Source organism: Sorex araneus, chromosome 4 (genome assembly GCF_027595985.1).
Source record: "Sorex araneus isolate mSorAra2 chromosome 4, mSorAra2.pri, whole genome shotgun sequence".
Taxonomy (NCBI): Eukaryota; Metazoa; Chordata; class Mammalia; order Eulipotyphla; family Soricidae; genus Sorex; species Sorex araneus.
The window spans coordinates 94,520,237-94,530,347 of NC_073305.1; the positions used below are offsets into that span (position 1 = coordinate 94,520,237).

At 35.3% G+C, this 10,111-nt stretch overlaps 1 non-coding gene across 1 annotated transcript; it reads right to left on the bottom strand.

Moving 5' to 3' along the window:
- Positions 1-7,656: 7,656 nt before the first annotated feature.
- LOC129404760 (U2 spliceosomal RNA) lies at positions 7,657-7,842 on the bottom strand. The gene has a single exon (XR_008630113.1). It is a non-coding gene; the product is annotated as a U2 spliceosomal RNA (small nuclear RNA).
- Between the last annotated feature and the right edge of the window lie 2,269 nt (positions 7,843-10,111).

The following is a 10,111-nucleotide window of genomic DNA, read 5'->3' on the forward strand; positions in this document are numbered from 1 at the left end:
TGGAAGGACAATTATTCCTGACTATAAAATAAATTGACAGTTTTTATTCCATTTGAATCACTATCACTGTCATCCTGTTGCTCATCGATTTGCTCTAGTAGTCATCAATAATGTCTCCACTGTGAGACTTGTTGTTACTGTTTTGGGCATATCGGATCTCCATTTGAATAATATATTTTAATATTTTGATTAAAGTTGAAACTATATAACTTTATAAACTACTATTTATTTCCAATAAAATATTTTAGGATAATCTTACCTCAAAGAGGTAATTTCTGTATTACTTGAGATAGATATTTAAAATGTTATAATTTGGGGCTAGAGCTATAGCACAGCAAGTAGGGCATTTGCCTCACACACGGCCAACCTGGGTTAAATTCCCAGCATCTCATATGGTCCCCTGAGCATCACCAGGAGTAATTCCTGAGTGCATGGGCCAGGAGTAACCCCTATGCATTGCCGGCTGTGATCCAAAATTTTTTTTTAAAGTTTTATTATCCAGTTTTATTTGAATCTTCCACGTGGTATCTATTTTGTTGTTTTTTTTCTTTTTAATTTATTTTATTGAATCACCATTTGGAAAGTTACAAAGTTCTCAGGCTTATGTCTCCGTTATACAATGCTCAAACACCCGTCCTTTCACCAGTGCACATATTCCACCACCAAACAAACAAACAAACAAAAAAAACAGTGTACATCCTATGCCCCACACCCCAACCACCCCCCTGCATAACTGAAAAATTTCACTTCCTTTTCTCTTTACCTTGATTACATTCCATATTTCAACACAATACTCACTATTGTTGTTGGAGTTTTAACATAGAACTCACTATTCTTTTTTTTTTTTTAATTTTATTTATTTTTAATTAGAGAATCACCGTGAGGGTACAGTTACAGATTTATACACTTTTGTGCTTATACTTCCCTCATACAAAGTTCGGGAACCCATCCCTTCACCAGTGCCCATTCTCCACCACCCGTAAACCCAGTGTCCCTCCCACCCTCCCCAATCCCATCTCCCCCCCACCCCACCCTGCCACTGTGGCAAGGCATTCCCTTCTGTTCTCTCTCTCTAATTAGCTGTTGTGGTTTTCAATAAAGGTGTTGAGTGGCCGCTGTGCTCAGACTCTAGCCCTCATTCAGCCCGCAACTCCCTTCCCCCACATGGCCTTCGACTACAATGTAGTTGGTGATCGCTTCTCTGAGTTGACCTTTCCCCGGAACGTGAGGCCAGCCTCGAAGCCATGGAGTCAACCTCCTGGTACTTATTTCTACAGTTCTTAGGTGATAGTCTCCCACTCTGTTATTCTATATACCATAGATGAGTGCAATCTTTCTATGTCTGTCTCTCTCTTTCTGACTCATTTCACTCAGCATGAAACTTTTCATGCCCATCCACTTAACTACAAAATTCTTGACCTCCTTTTTTCTAACAGCTGCATAGTATTCCATTGTATAGATGTACCAAAGTTTCCTCAACCAGTCATCCGTTCTGGGGCATTTGGGTTTTTTCCAGATTCTGGCTATTGTAAACAGTGCTGCGATGAACATACATGTGCAGATGTTGTTTCGATTGTACTTTTTTGCCTCTCTGGGATATATTCCCAGCAGTGGTATTGCTGGGTCAAATGGGAATTCAATATCTAATTTTTTGAGAATCGTCCAAATTGTTTTCCAGAAGGGCTGAACCAGTCGGCATTCCCACCAGCAGTGTAGAAGGGTCCCTTTCTCCCCACATCCTCTCCAACAGCGGTTGCTTTTGTTCTTTTGGATGTGTGCTAGTCTCTGTGGTGTGAAGTGGTATCTCATGGTTGTTTTGATCTGCATCTCTCTGATGATTAGTGATGCAGAGCACTTTTTCATGTGCCTTTTGGCCATTCGTATTTCTTCCTTGGTAAAGTTTCTGTTCATTTCTTCGCCCCATTTTTTGATGGGGTTGGATGTTTTCTTCTTGTAGAGTTCAACCAGTGCTTTATATACCATTGATATCAACCCCTTATCTGATGGGTATTGTGTAAATATCCTTTCCCATTCTGTGGATAGTCTTTGGATTCTGGTCAATGTATTTCTTGCGGTGCAGAAGCTTTTTAGTTTAATGTAGTCCCATTTGTTGATCTCTGTTTTTACTAGATTGCTTAGTTCCGTGCCACCTTTGAAGATACCTTTATCTTCAATATCGTGGAGGGTTTCGCCGACATTGTCTTCAATGTACCTTATGGTTTGAGAACTCACTATTCTTGTTGGAATTTATCCCCCAATAATATGGCCCTATTGACAAGGAAATATTTTATAATTAGTTTTCCACTGATGAGAATGAAGAGATATAAAGTCGATACCTTGGCCAAGCGGTTTTAGGATTTCTGTACTTTAGTAATTAAGTCCAGGGAGATTTAAGTTGGAAATTGAATCATTTCCCTTCCTGGGGCAGCATGGTGCAAAAACTTAGTTCACAGTCTGGAGACATGACTGCAAGCACTCACTGGAACCCCAAGTCATATAGCTGGCTCTGGATCCTGCTCGTTCAGCAGCAAAGCGGCTGTGCAAAGGCATGGCCACCCGGGTCCGACCCAAAAATTTAAAGAACTAAAATAAAATGTTATATTTCATAAAACTTTCTTGTGTTTATGTTTAAATTAAATATTAGAAATGATGACATTAATGGTAGAAAATATTTGATTAGATTACATGAGTTTTTGTCTTGCTGTGCCCTTTATAAATCTAATATAAATAATTGCACTTGTTCACCATATATTTATCTTAATTTTCATTATTGAGATTAAATGAACAGTGCAGTACATTCTTCTTAAATCACCTAAATGACAATGTCATTTGTCATATATTTTGAAAATAATCGCAAGACATACTTCAATTCCAATAGAAGTATCGATTCCGAACATTCCAGTCGAAAGACTGGAATGTTTTTGTTTAACTATTCCTGAATGTATAAATCATCATGTCTTTATTTTAAAAAGAAGTGCTACACTGAGGTCACAGTGATAATATAATGGACGGGTCACTTGCCTTGCATACGACCACCGCTGACTTGATCTTTAACATCCAATTTGGTCGCTAGATCACTCCATGAGTCATTCCTGAGTGCAGAGCCAGGAGTAATGCCTGATCATAGCTATCACTGGATATGCCCCAAACCCAAATTAAAAGAATAAATGAATAAGTGCATCACTGTATTGCTGTCATCCCGTTGATCATAGATTTTCTTGAGTGGGTGCCAATAACATCTCCATTTTTCTTAGTCATGAGATTTTAGCTGCTTCTCTTTACTCGTTCTTCCCAGTGATGCCACATTGGAGGCTCTTTCAGGGTAAGGGGAATGAGATCCATCATTATTACTGTATTTGGTATATAGAATATGCCATGGAAAACTTGTGAAGCTCTGCCGTGTGGGCAGGATGCTTTCGATACCCAGCCAGGTTTTCTGAGATGGATAACTAGGCTATAACAGGTCTTTCGGGGGTGTTGTTTTATAGTCTCTGGATCTTGGCCAATGATGGGATTACAGGGTGCCGGGGGGCAGTTTGTGGGTGTGGCTGGCAAGCTACTGGAAAATGGGGGGATCTGGGTGGAGGAGGCCCAGTCCTGATCCGAGCAGGCTTGGAGATCCGAGCCCCAGGTCCTACAAACCTGGGCTCCTCTGTTGGGTCCTTCATGTGTGAGGCTCATCCGAACATGTGGAGAGGGGCCTTGAGCATAGCTGGGTAGCTGGGTTCCAGAGGTCTTTGACTGCTGGGGCTCTCTCTACTCAGAGAAGGGAGGGAAACAAATGCAAATCTGTGTATCTATGTATGTATGTATCTATCTATCCATACATATATATACATTTTTTTTTTGCTGTGAGTGTAGCCTAGGTTCAGTAAACAAAACTACTGTCTAAAGCTTATAGTATGTTTGGAAAATAAGGTTTCTTTTAAAAATTTTTCTAGAATGAAGATTAAAAAAAAGATATTTCATAGATTCTAATAATACATACCTTACATGTCTACAGATAACAAGTGTTTTCATAAAAAGTTAGAAATATAAATATACATGTGTATATATATCATTTAGGAATAAATATGAGAAAGAAAAGGCAAAAATGAAAATAAAAATGAAAATTACAAATTAAAAGAAAGACATTACACCCACAGTCCATGGATGTTGGTAATTCTAGAGTGAAATATCCCAAACATATATTTCTTTTTTTTTTAACTTTGGGCCATACTTGGTTTACTCCTAGCTTCTCAGGTATTAGTCTTGGTGGTACTTAGATAGGATGCTGAGATTGAACCCATATTGGCCATGCAGAAGGCAGGTGCCTGCCAATTGTACTACTGTGTAGAAAATAAATATATTATACACAAACATATACACAGACAGATAGCATAGTAAAGTTTGTTGAATATACTAGTTTTTTAGTTAAAGCTTGTTCAAGCAGTAGCTTTTATGTATTTTTATAAATTTTTAATAACGTGCCTTGAGATATTAGAAATGGATAATTTTTCATACCTCTTTCACAATTTTTTTAAATGAATTAGAATTCATTTTTTAAAATGAATGACAATTATGTGATACATGATAGTACTCAATCAAGTATTACATAATTGGAATTATAAATTATCCTACATAAATATGTGATTTTTTGCCTCAAAAATCTACAGAAAGTCTCACTTGCAATCCAAATGATATTCAAAAGTAATATTATCTTACAATATTAAATTTTATTTTACTGCCCTTGAGCACAATTATTCCATTAACTGCTTTATTTACTCATTTTTATTTAATTACTTTTTTCTACTTAATTTTATAATTGGTCTTGTAAGATACTTTAATGATACTTGAATTTTATAAAGTCATTGAAACATGTTATAATCTGGTATTTGCTCAACTATATGCTTATAAATCAGAATAAATTTTCTGGATTCAAACTCCTAAAGTTTTATGAAAAACAAGGGCATATATTGATGAATAAAACTATTCTTCATGTTAGTCTACCTGCTTCAAGGTAATTAAAATAGTATATTACTAAATTCCTCTTTTAAGTTTCACCAGTGACCAGTACCCTTGAAAAGGGAAGGAGATAAACATGATCTGACTAATCTAAATTCAATTGGATGATTATAGAGGATTGCCTAAGTATAACTTTTTTTGTTATTGTAGAAAAACAAAACAAGAAAGAGAAATTTAATGATTTCCTTATATCTCTAACACATTAGGAATAATATTTACATTGTATATACAAGATCTAAGTCACATTAATAAACAAAACACACTAATAAACAAAAGCTTTATTTATTCATTTATTTATTTTCTTTTTTCCCCTTATTTATTTTTTAATAAGTGAGTCACCATGAGGGTACAGGTATAAATTTACCCATGTTCGTGCTTGTGTTTCCCTCGTACAATGTTCGAGAACCCATCCCTCCACCAGTATCCATTCTCCACCAACAATGAACCCAGTATCCCTCCCACCCTCCAATCTCATTCGCCCCACCCCACCCCACCTCTGTGGCAGGGTATTCCCTTTTGCTCTCTCTCCTTTTGGGTGTTGTGGTTTGCAATAGGGGTATTGAGTGGCCATCATGCTCAGTCTCGAAGCTACTTTCAACACGCGTCTCTCTTCTCACGCGGGATCCCTAACCACATTTTACTTGGTGTTCCCTTCTCTATCTGAGCTGCCTTTCTCCCAGATTGTGAGGTCAGCCTCCAAGCCATGGAGCAAACGTCCTTGTATTATATACTACTATTCTTGAGTGTTAGTCTCCTACTCTGTTATTTTATATGCCACAGATGAGTGCAATGTTTCTATGTCCTTCCCTCTGTTTCTGACTCATTTTACTTAGCATGATACTTTCCACGTTGATCCAATTATGTTCAAAGTTCATAACTTCATCTTTTCTAATAGCTGCATAGTATTCCATTGTATACATGTACCAAGTTTCTTTAACCAGTCATCTGTTCTTGGGCACTCAGGTTTTTTCCAGATTCTGGCTATTGTAAACAGTGCCGCAATGAACATATAAGTGCAGATATCATTTCGACTATATCTTTTTGTTTCTCTGGGGTTATTCACAGAAGTGGTATTGCTGGATCAAATGGAAGATCAATTTTTAATTTCTTGAGAATTGTCCATATTGTTATCCAAAAGGGCTTAACCAATAGGCCTTCCCACCAGCAGTGTAGAAAGGTCCCTTTCTCCCCACATCCTCTCCAACAGCGGTTGTTTTTGTTCTTTTGGATGTGTGCCATTCTCTGTGGTGTGAGGTGGTATCTCATGGTTGCTTTGATCTGCATCTCCCTGATGATTAGTGATGCAGAGCATTTTTTCATATGCCTTTTGGCCATTCATATTTCTTCCTTAGAAAAGTTTCTGTTCATTTCTTCGCCGCATTTTCTGATGGGGTTGGATGCTTTCTTCTTGTAGGGTGCAGCCAATGCTTTATATACCTTTGATATCAACCCCTTATCGGATGGATATTGGGTGAATATCCTTTCCCATTCTGTAGATTGCTTTTGTATTTTGGTCACTGTTATCTTTTGCGGTGCAGAAGCTTCTTAGTATAATATAGTCCCATTTGTTTATCTCTATTTCCACTTGGTCGGTCAGTTGCGTGTCATCTTTGAAGATACCTGTAGCTTCAATATCATGGAGTGTTTTGCTGAACTTGTCTTCAATGTACCTTATGGATTGTGGTCTGATGTTTAGATCTTTAATCCATTTTGATCTGATTTTTGTGCATGGTGTCAGGTCGAGGTCTAAGCCCATTCTTTTGCATGTGGTTGTCCAGTTATACAGCACCATTTGTTAAAGAGACTTTCCTTGTTCCACTTCAGATTTCTTGCTCCCTTATCAAAGATTAGATAATCATATGTTTGAGGTTGTGTGGTGGGATATTCCATCCTGTTCCACTGGTCTGCAGGCCTGCCTTTGTTCCAACACCATGCTGCAAAAGCTTTATTTTAAATAATCTATAACAAGTAATAAAACTTTACAAAACTTGTGTTTGGTCAAGATAAAGAAGCATCATATATACAATTAAACCTAAGTCTTAAAAATTTCTGCAAACTCTTTTGCTATTGAAAATACACTATCTGGTTGGAGCGATAGGACAGTGGAAAGGGCATTTGCCTTGCACACAGCCAACACGGGTTCAATTCCCAGCACCCCATATGGTTCCCTGAGCACCACACGTGTAATTCCTGAGTGCAGAGCCAAGAGTAATCCCTGAGCATTGCTAGGTGTGACCAAAAAAAGCAAAAAATAAATAAACAAACAAATAAATGAATAAAAATACACTATTCATGGGATGTTTGGGGAAGTGTCTTTGATTAACCAAAATAGATGCATAAAATGTTTCAGAAAGTGACAAAATTAGAGATAACTCAATATCTTAGAATGACTTTGTACCACATCAGCAGTAAGTCGTAAATGTGAGAAGAGCTCATTGTTCTTTCTGAAGGAATATCAAGAACAAAGTGCACAAGTAAAATATTTTACCTAAAATTATCAGCTAACTTCTCAGCAGAACTTGTATCAACAATTGTATGAATATTATAAAGAACCTAGAGATGTCATTTATTGTACAGGAAGAACTGAAAGAATGCATACACTTGCAGAGAATATTATGTATAAACTTTAAGAAAAAAATATGTATATTTTCTCTATTCTGCACCATTACTGGAGGTACTTCAATACCAGGTCGATGCGTAAAACAGATGAAGCAAGTTCCTTTTTCATTTCCTAGTCCCCAAAATACATTTAATATGTTGTCCTCAGGTATAGGACATATCAGATATTAAACTGATAAGAACAGATACTTAATCTTAGCCAAAAGGCCAAGAATAAATACGTTTTTGACTGTTAGTCACAAATGGACAATTATGAATTGAGATAAAAGAGCTCGTATTTTTCAATTGATCATTTAATTACCCAACCATTCATCATATCTCTCTCTATATATATATATATACAGATGTATGTATAAAGGGATCCTTACATATGCATATATAAACACCCACACACTCCCACTAGAGAAATGGGTTATTCACTAAAGATTCTTTAGATAGTTTCAAAACCAACAAAAATTGAACTTGATCTCCAAAAAGTTCTATCAAAGTTAAGCAATGGGACTAAATACATGCATAATAATATGCCATCAAAGTTTTATAGGGGTAAAGTTATTTATTTTAAAATAATTTTGCATTAATTGATGACATGTATCTAGATAGTAATTTTTTCTAATCAAATACTAAAAATAATAAAGACATACTTGAAATTAACTGTGATTTAGCAGCATATTCCATTACTGACACAATAGTTACTTTGATTCAATTTACTTTGATCAATTTAACATATTGACTCAGACTACTTTATTTATTTATTTATTTTAGTTTTGAAGAAAAAAATGTGGAGGTGATCAGGGTCTACTCTAGGCTCTACACTCAAGAATCACACATAACAGTGCTTGGATGACCATGTTAGGTGTTAGGGATGGAATATAGGTCAGATGTGCCCAAAAAAATATTCTTTCTCCAGCCCTGCTAATATTTTACTTAATCAGGAAATGCTTGTATCTCTGAGAAAGTTCCTAACCCTGCTTCTCAAGCTATACACGTGATATTTATTCAGTTGTTAACAAAAGATCTGCCACGTGAAACAGTTTGTAAACAACACTGTATGTTTTCATTATTATGAACTCAACATATAAGACGTTAATTATGACCACAGTCTATCATAAGAAATATTTATCCTAGAACTTTAACAATTTATCCTATAGGATTATATATTTTGCATCAACCAGCAAAATAAAATTAAAAAATAGCTATAATATAAAAGCAATTTAATAAGCTCAACTTTCTGGCTTTTAATTTTTAAGATTTTAATTAAATATATGTTGAAGACATATGTTCAAAAACATTCCTGAATGAAAATATGGATGCATGGCTTTCCTCTATAAAACACATTTCAAAATCCAAGGATGTAGCAATTAGACAGTTTCTGCATGAAATTCTATAAATTGTCACACCTGTTTATTTGAACAAAGAATTGAAATATGCAGACTTCAACAGAATTCAAGAACTCATTAAAAGACTTACATTATACCAGCAGAAATTACTTAATAGAGGAAAAACATCAGTCATTTTCAGGCAACAACCAAATGATTTTTAAATCACTAGAATGACAAACCAGAGTGGAAAATTATCACAATTATATAGGCAGTATTATCACAATGTACAGAACATCTGTCACTCATGATTGCCAATTCAATGTTCTACAAGGGAAATCATTGGTCAATTTTAGATCAAGGCTAAAGATAGTTATCATACTATTTTCACTTTAAAAACAATGATACAATAATGTGATTTTCATAGCATAAGCAGAAAACACATTATACATCTAAAGTTAAGCAAATATCATATAACCACTTTTAGGGAGAACATGGATTTTATTTTTTGAGTAATGTATTGCTTTCAACATTCCTGCTGGTGTACTAATAAAATTCAGAGAAAAAATTAACTATTCTCTTATTTAATTTCCCAACAAATGTTTATAGTACTCAGCATAATCCTGTGATTTTCATATTGAAAAAGAGATCACATAATATTTATTATGAAGTATATATGTCTGAAGTGAATAATAATACCTTGAAATTGCTTTAAGAATAATAACATCTTCAATCTGTCACTTTTTTATGAAACAATGATGCCATACCTTACATATACCCTACAAAATGTAAATGCAAATTTTACTTGATTAGAGGTATAATAGGCATAACAGGCATGGCTATTTGCTCTGTAGATCAGAAGAGTAAAGGATGCGAGTTTGGGAGAAATAAAGAAAAGGAGAACAGGCTTCGTTCTAGGGGATATACACTAAAAAGAGAAATAAAGAAACTGTGAATGTGATCAGCTGTTCAAACATACTCTCCAGAACCATTTTATAAGACTAGTTTAAAATTTCTTTGTTAAGAAATGGTCATGAGTATACAATATTAAGAATACTTGCCTAGAGGAATATGGAAATATAAGTTTATAAAAGAAGAAAATTGAATAAAAAAGTGAAATGTCAGAAATAAGACAGTGTTTTCTGTTTTAGTTTAAAAGAAGGAGTAAACAT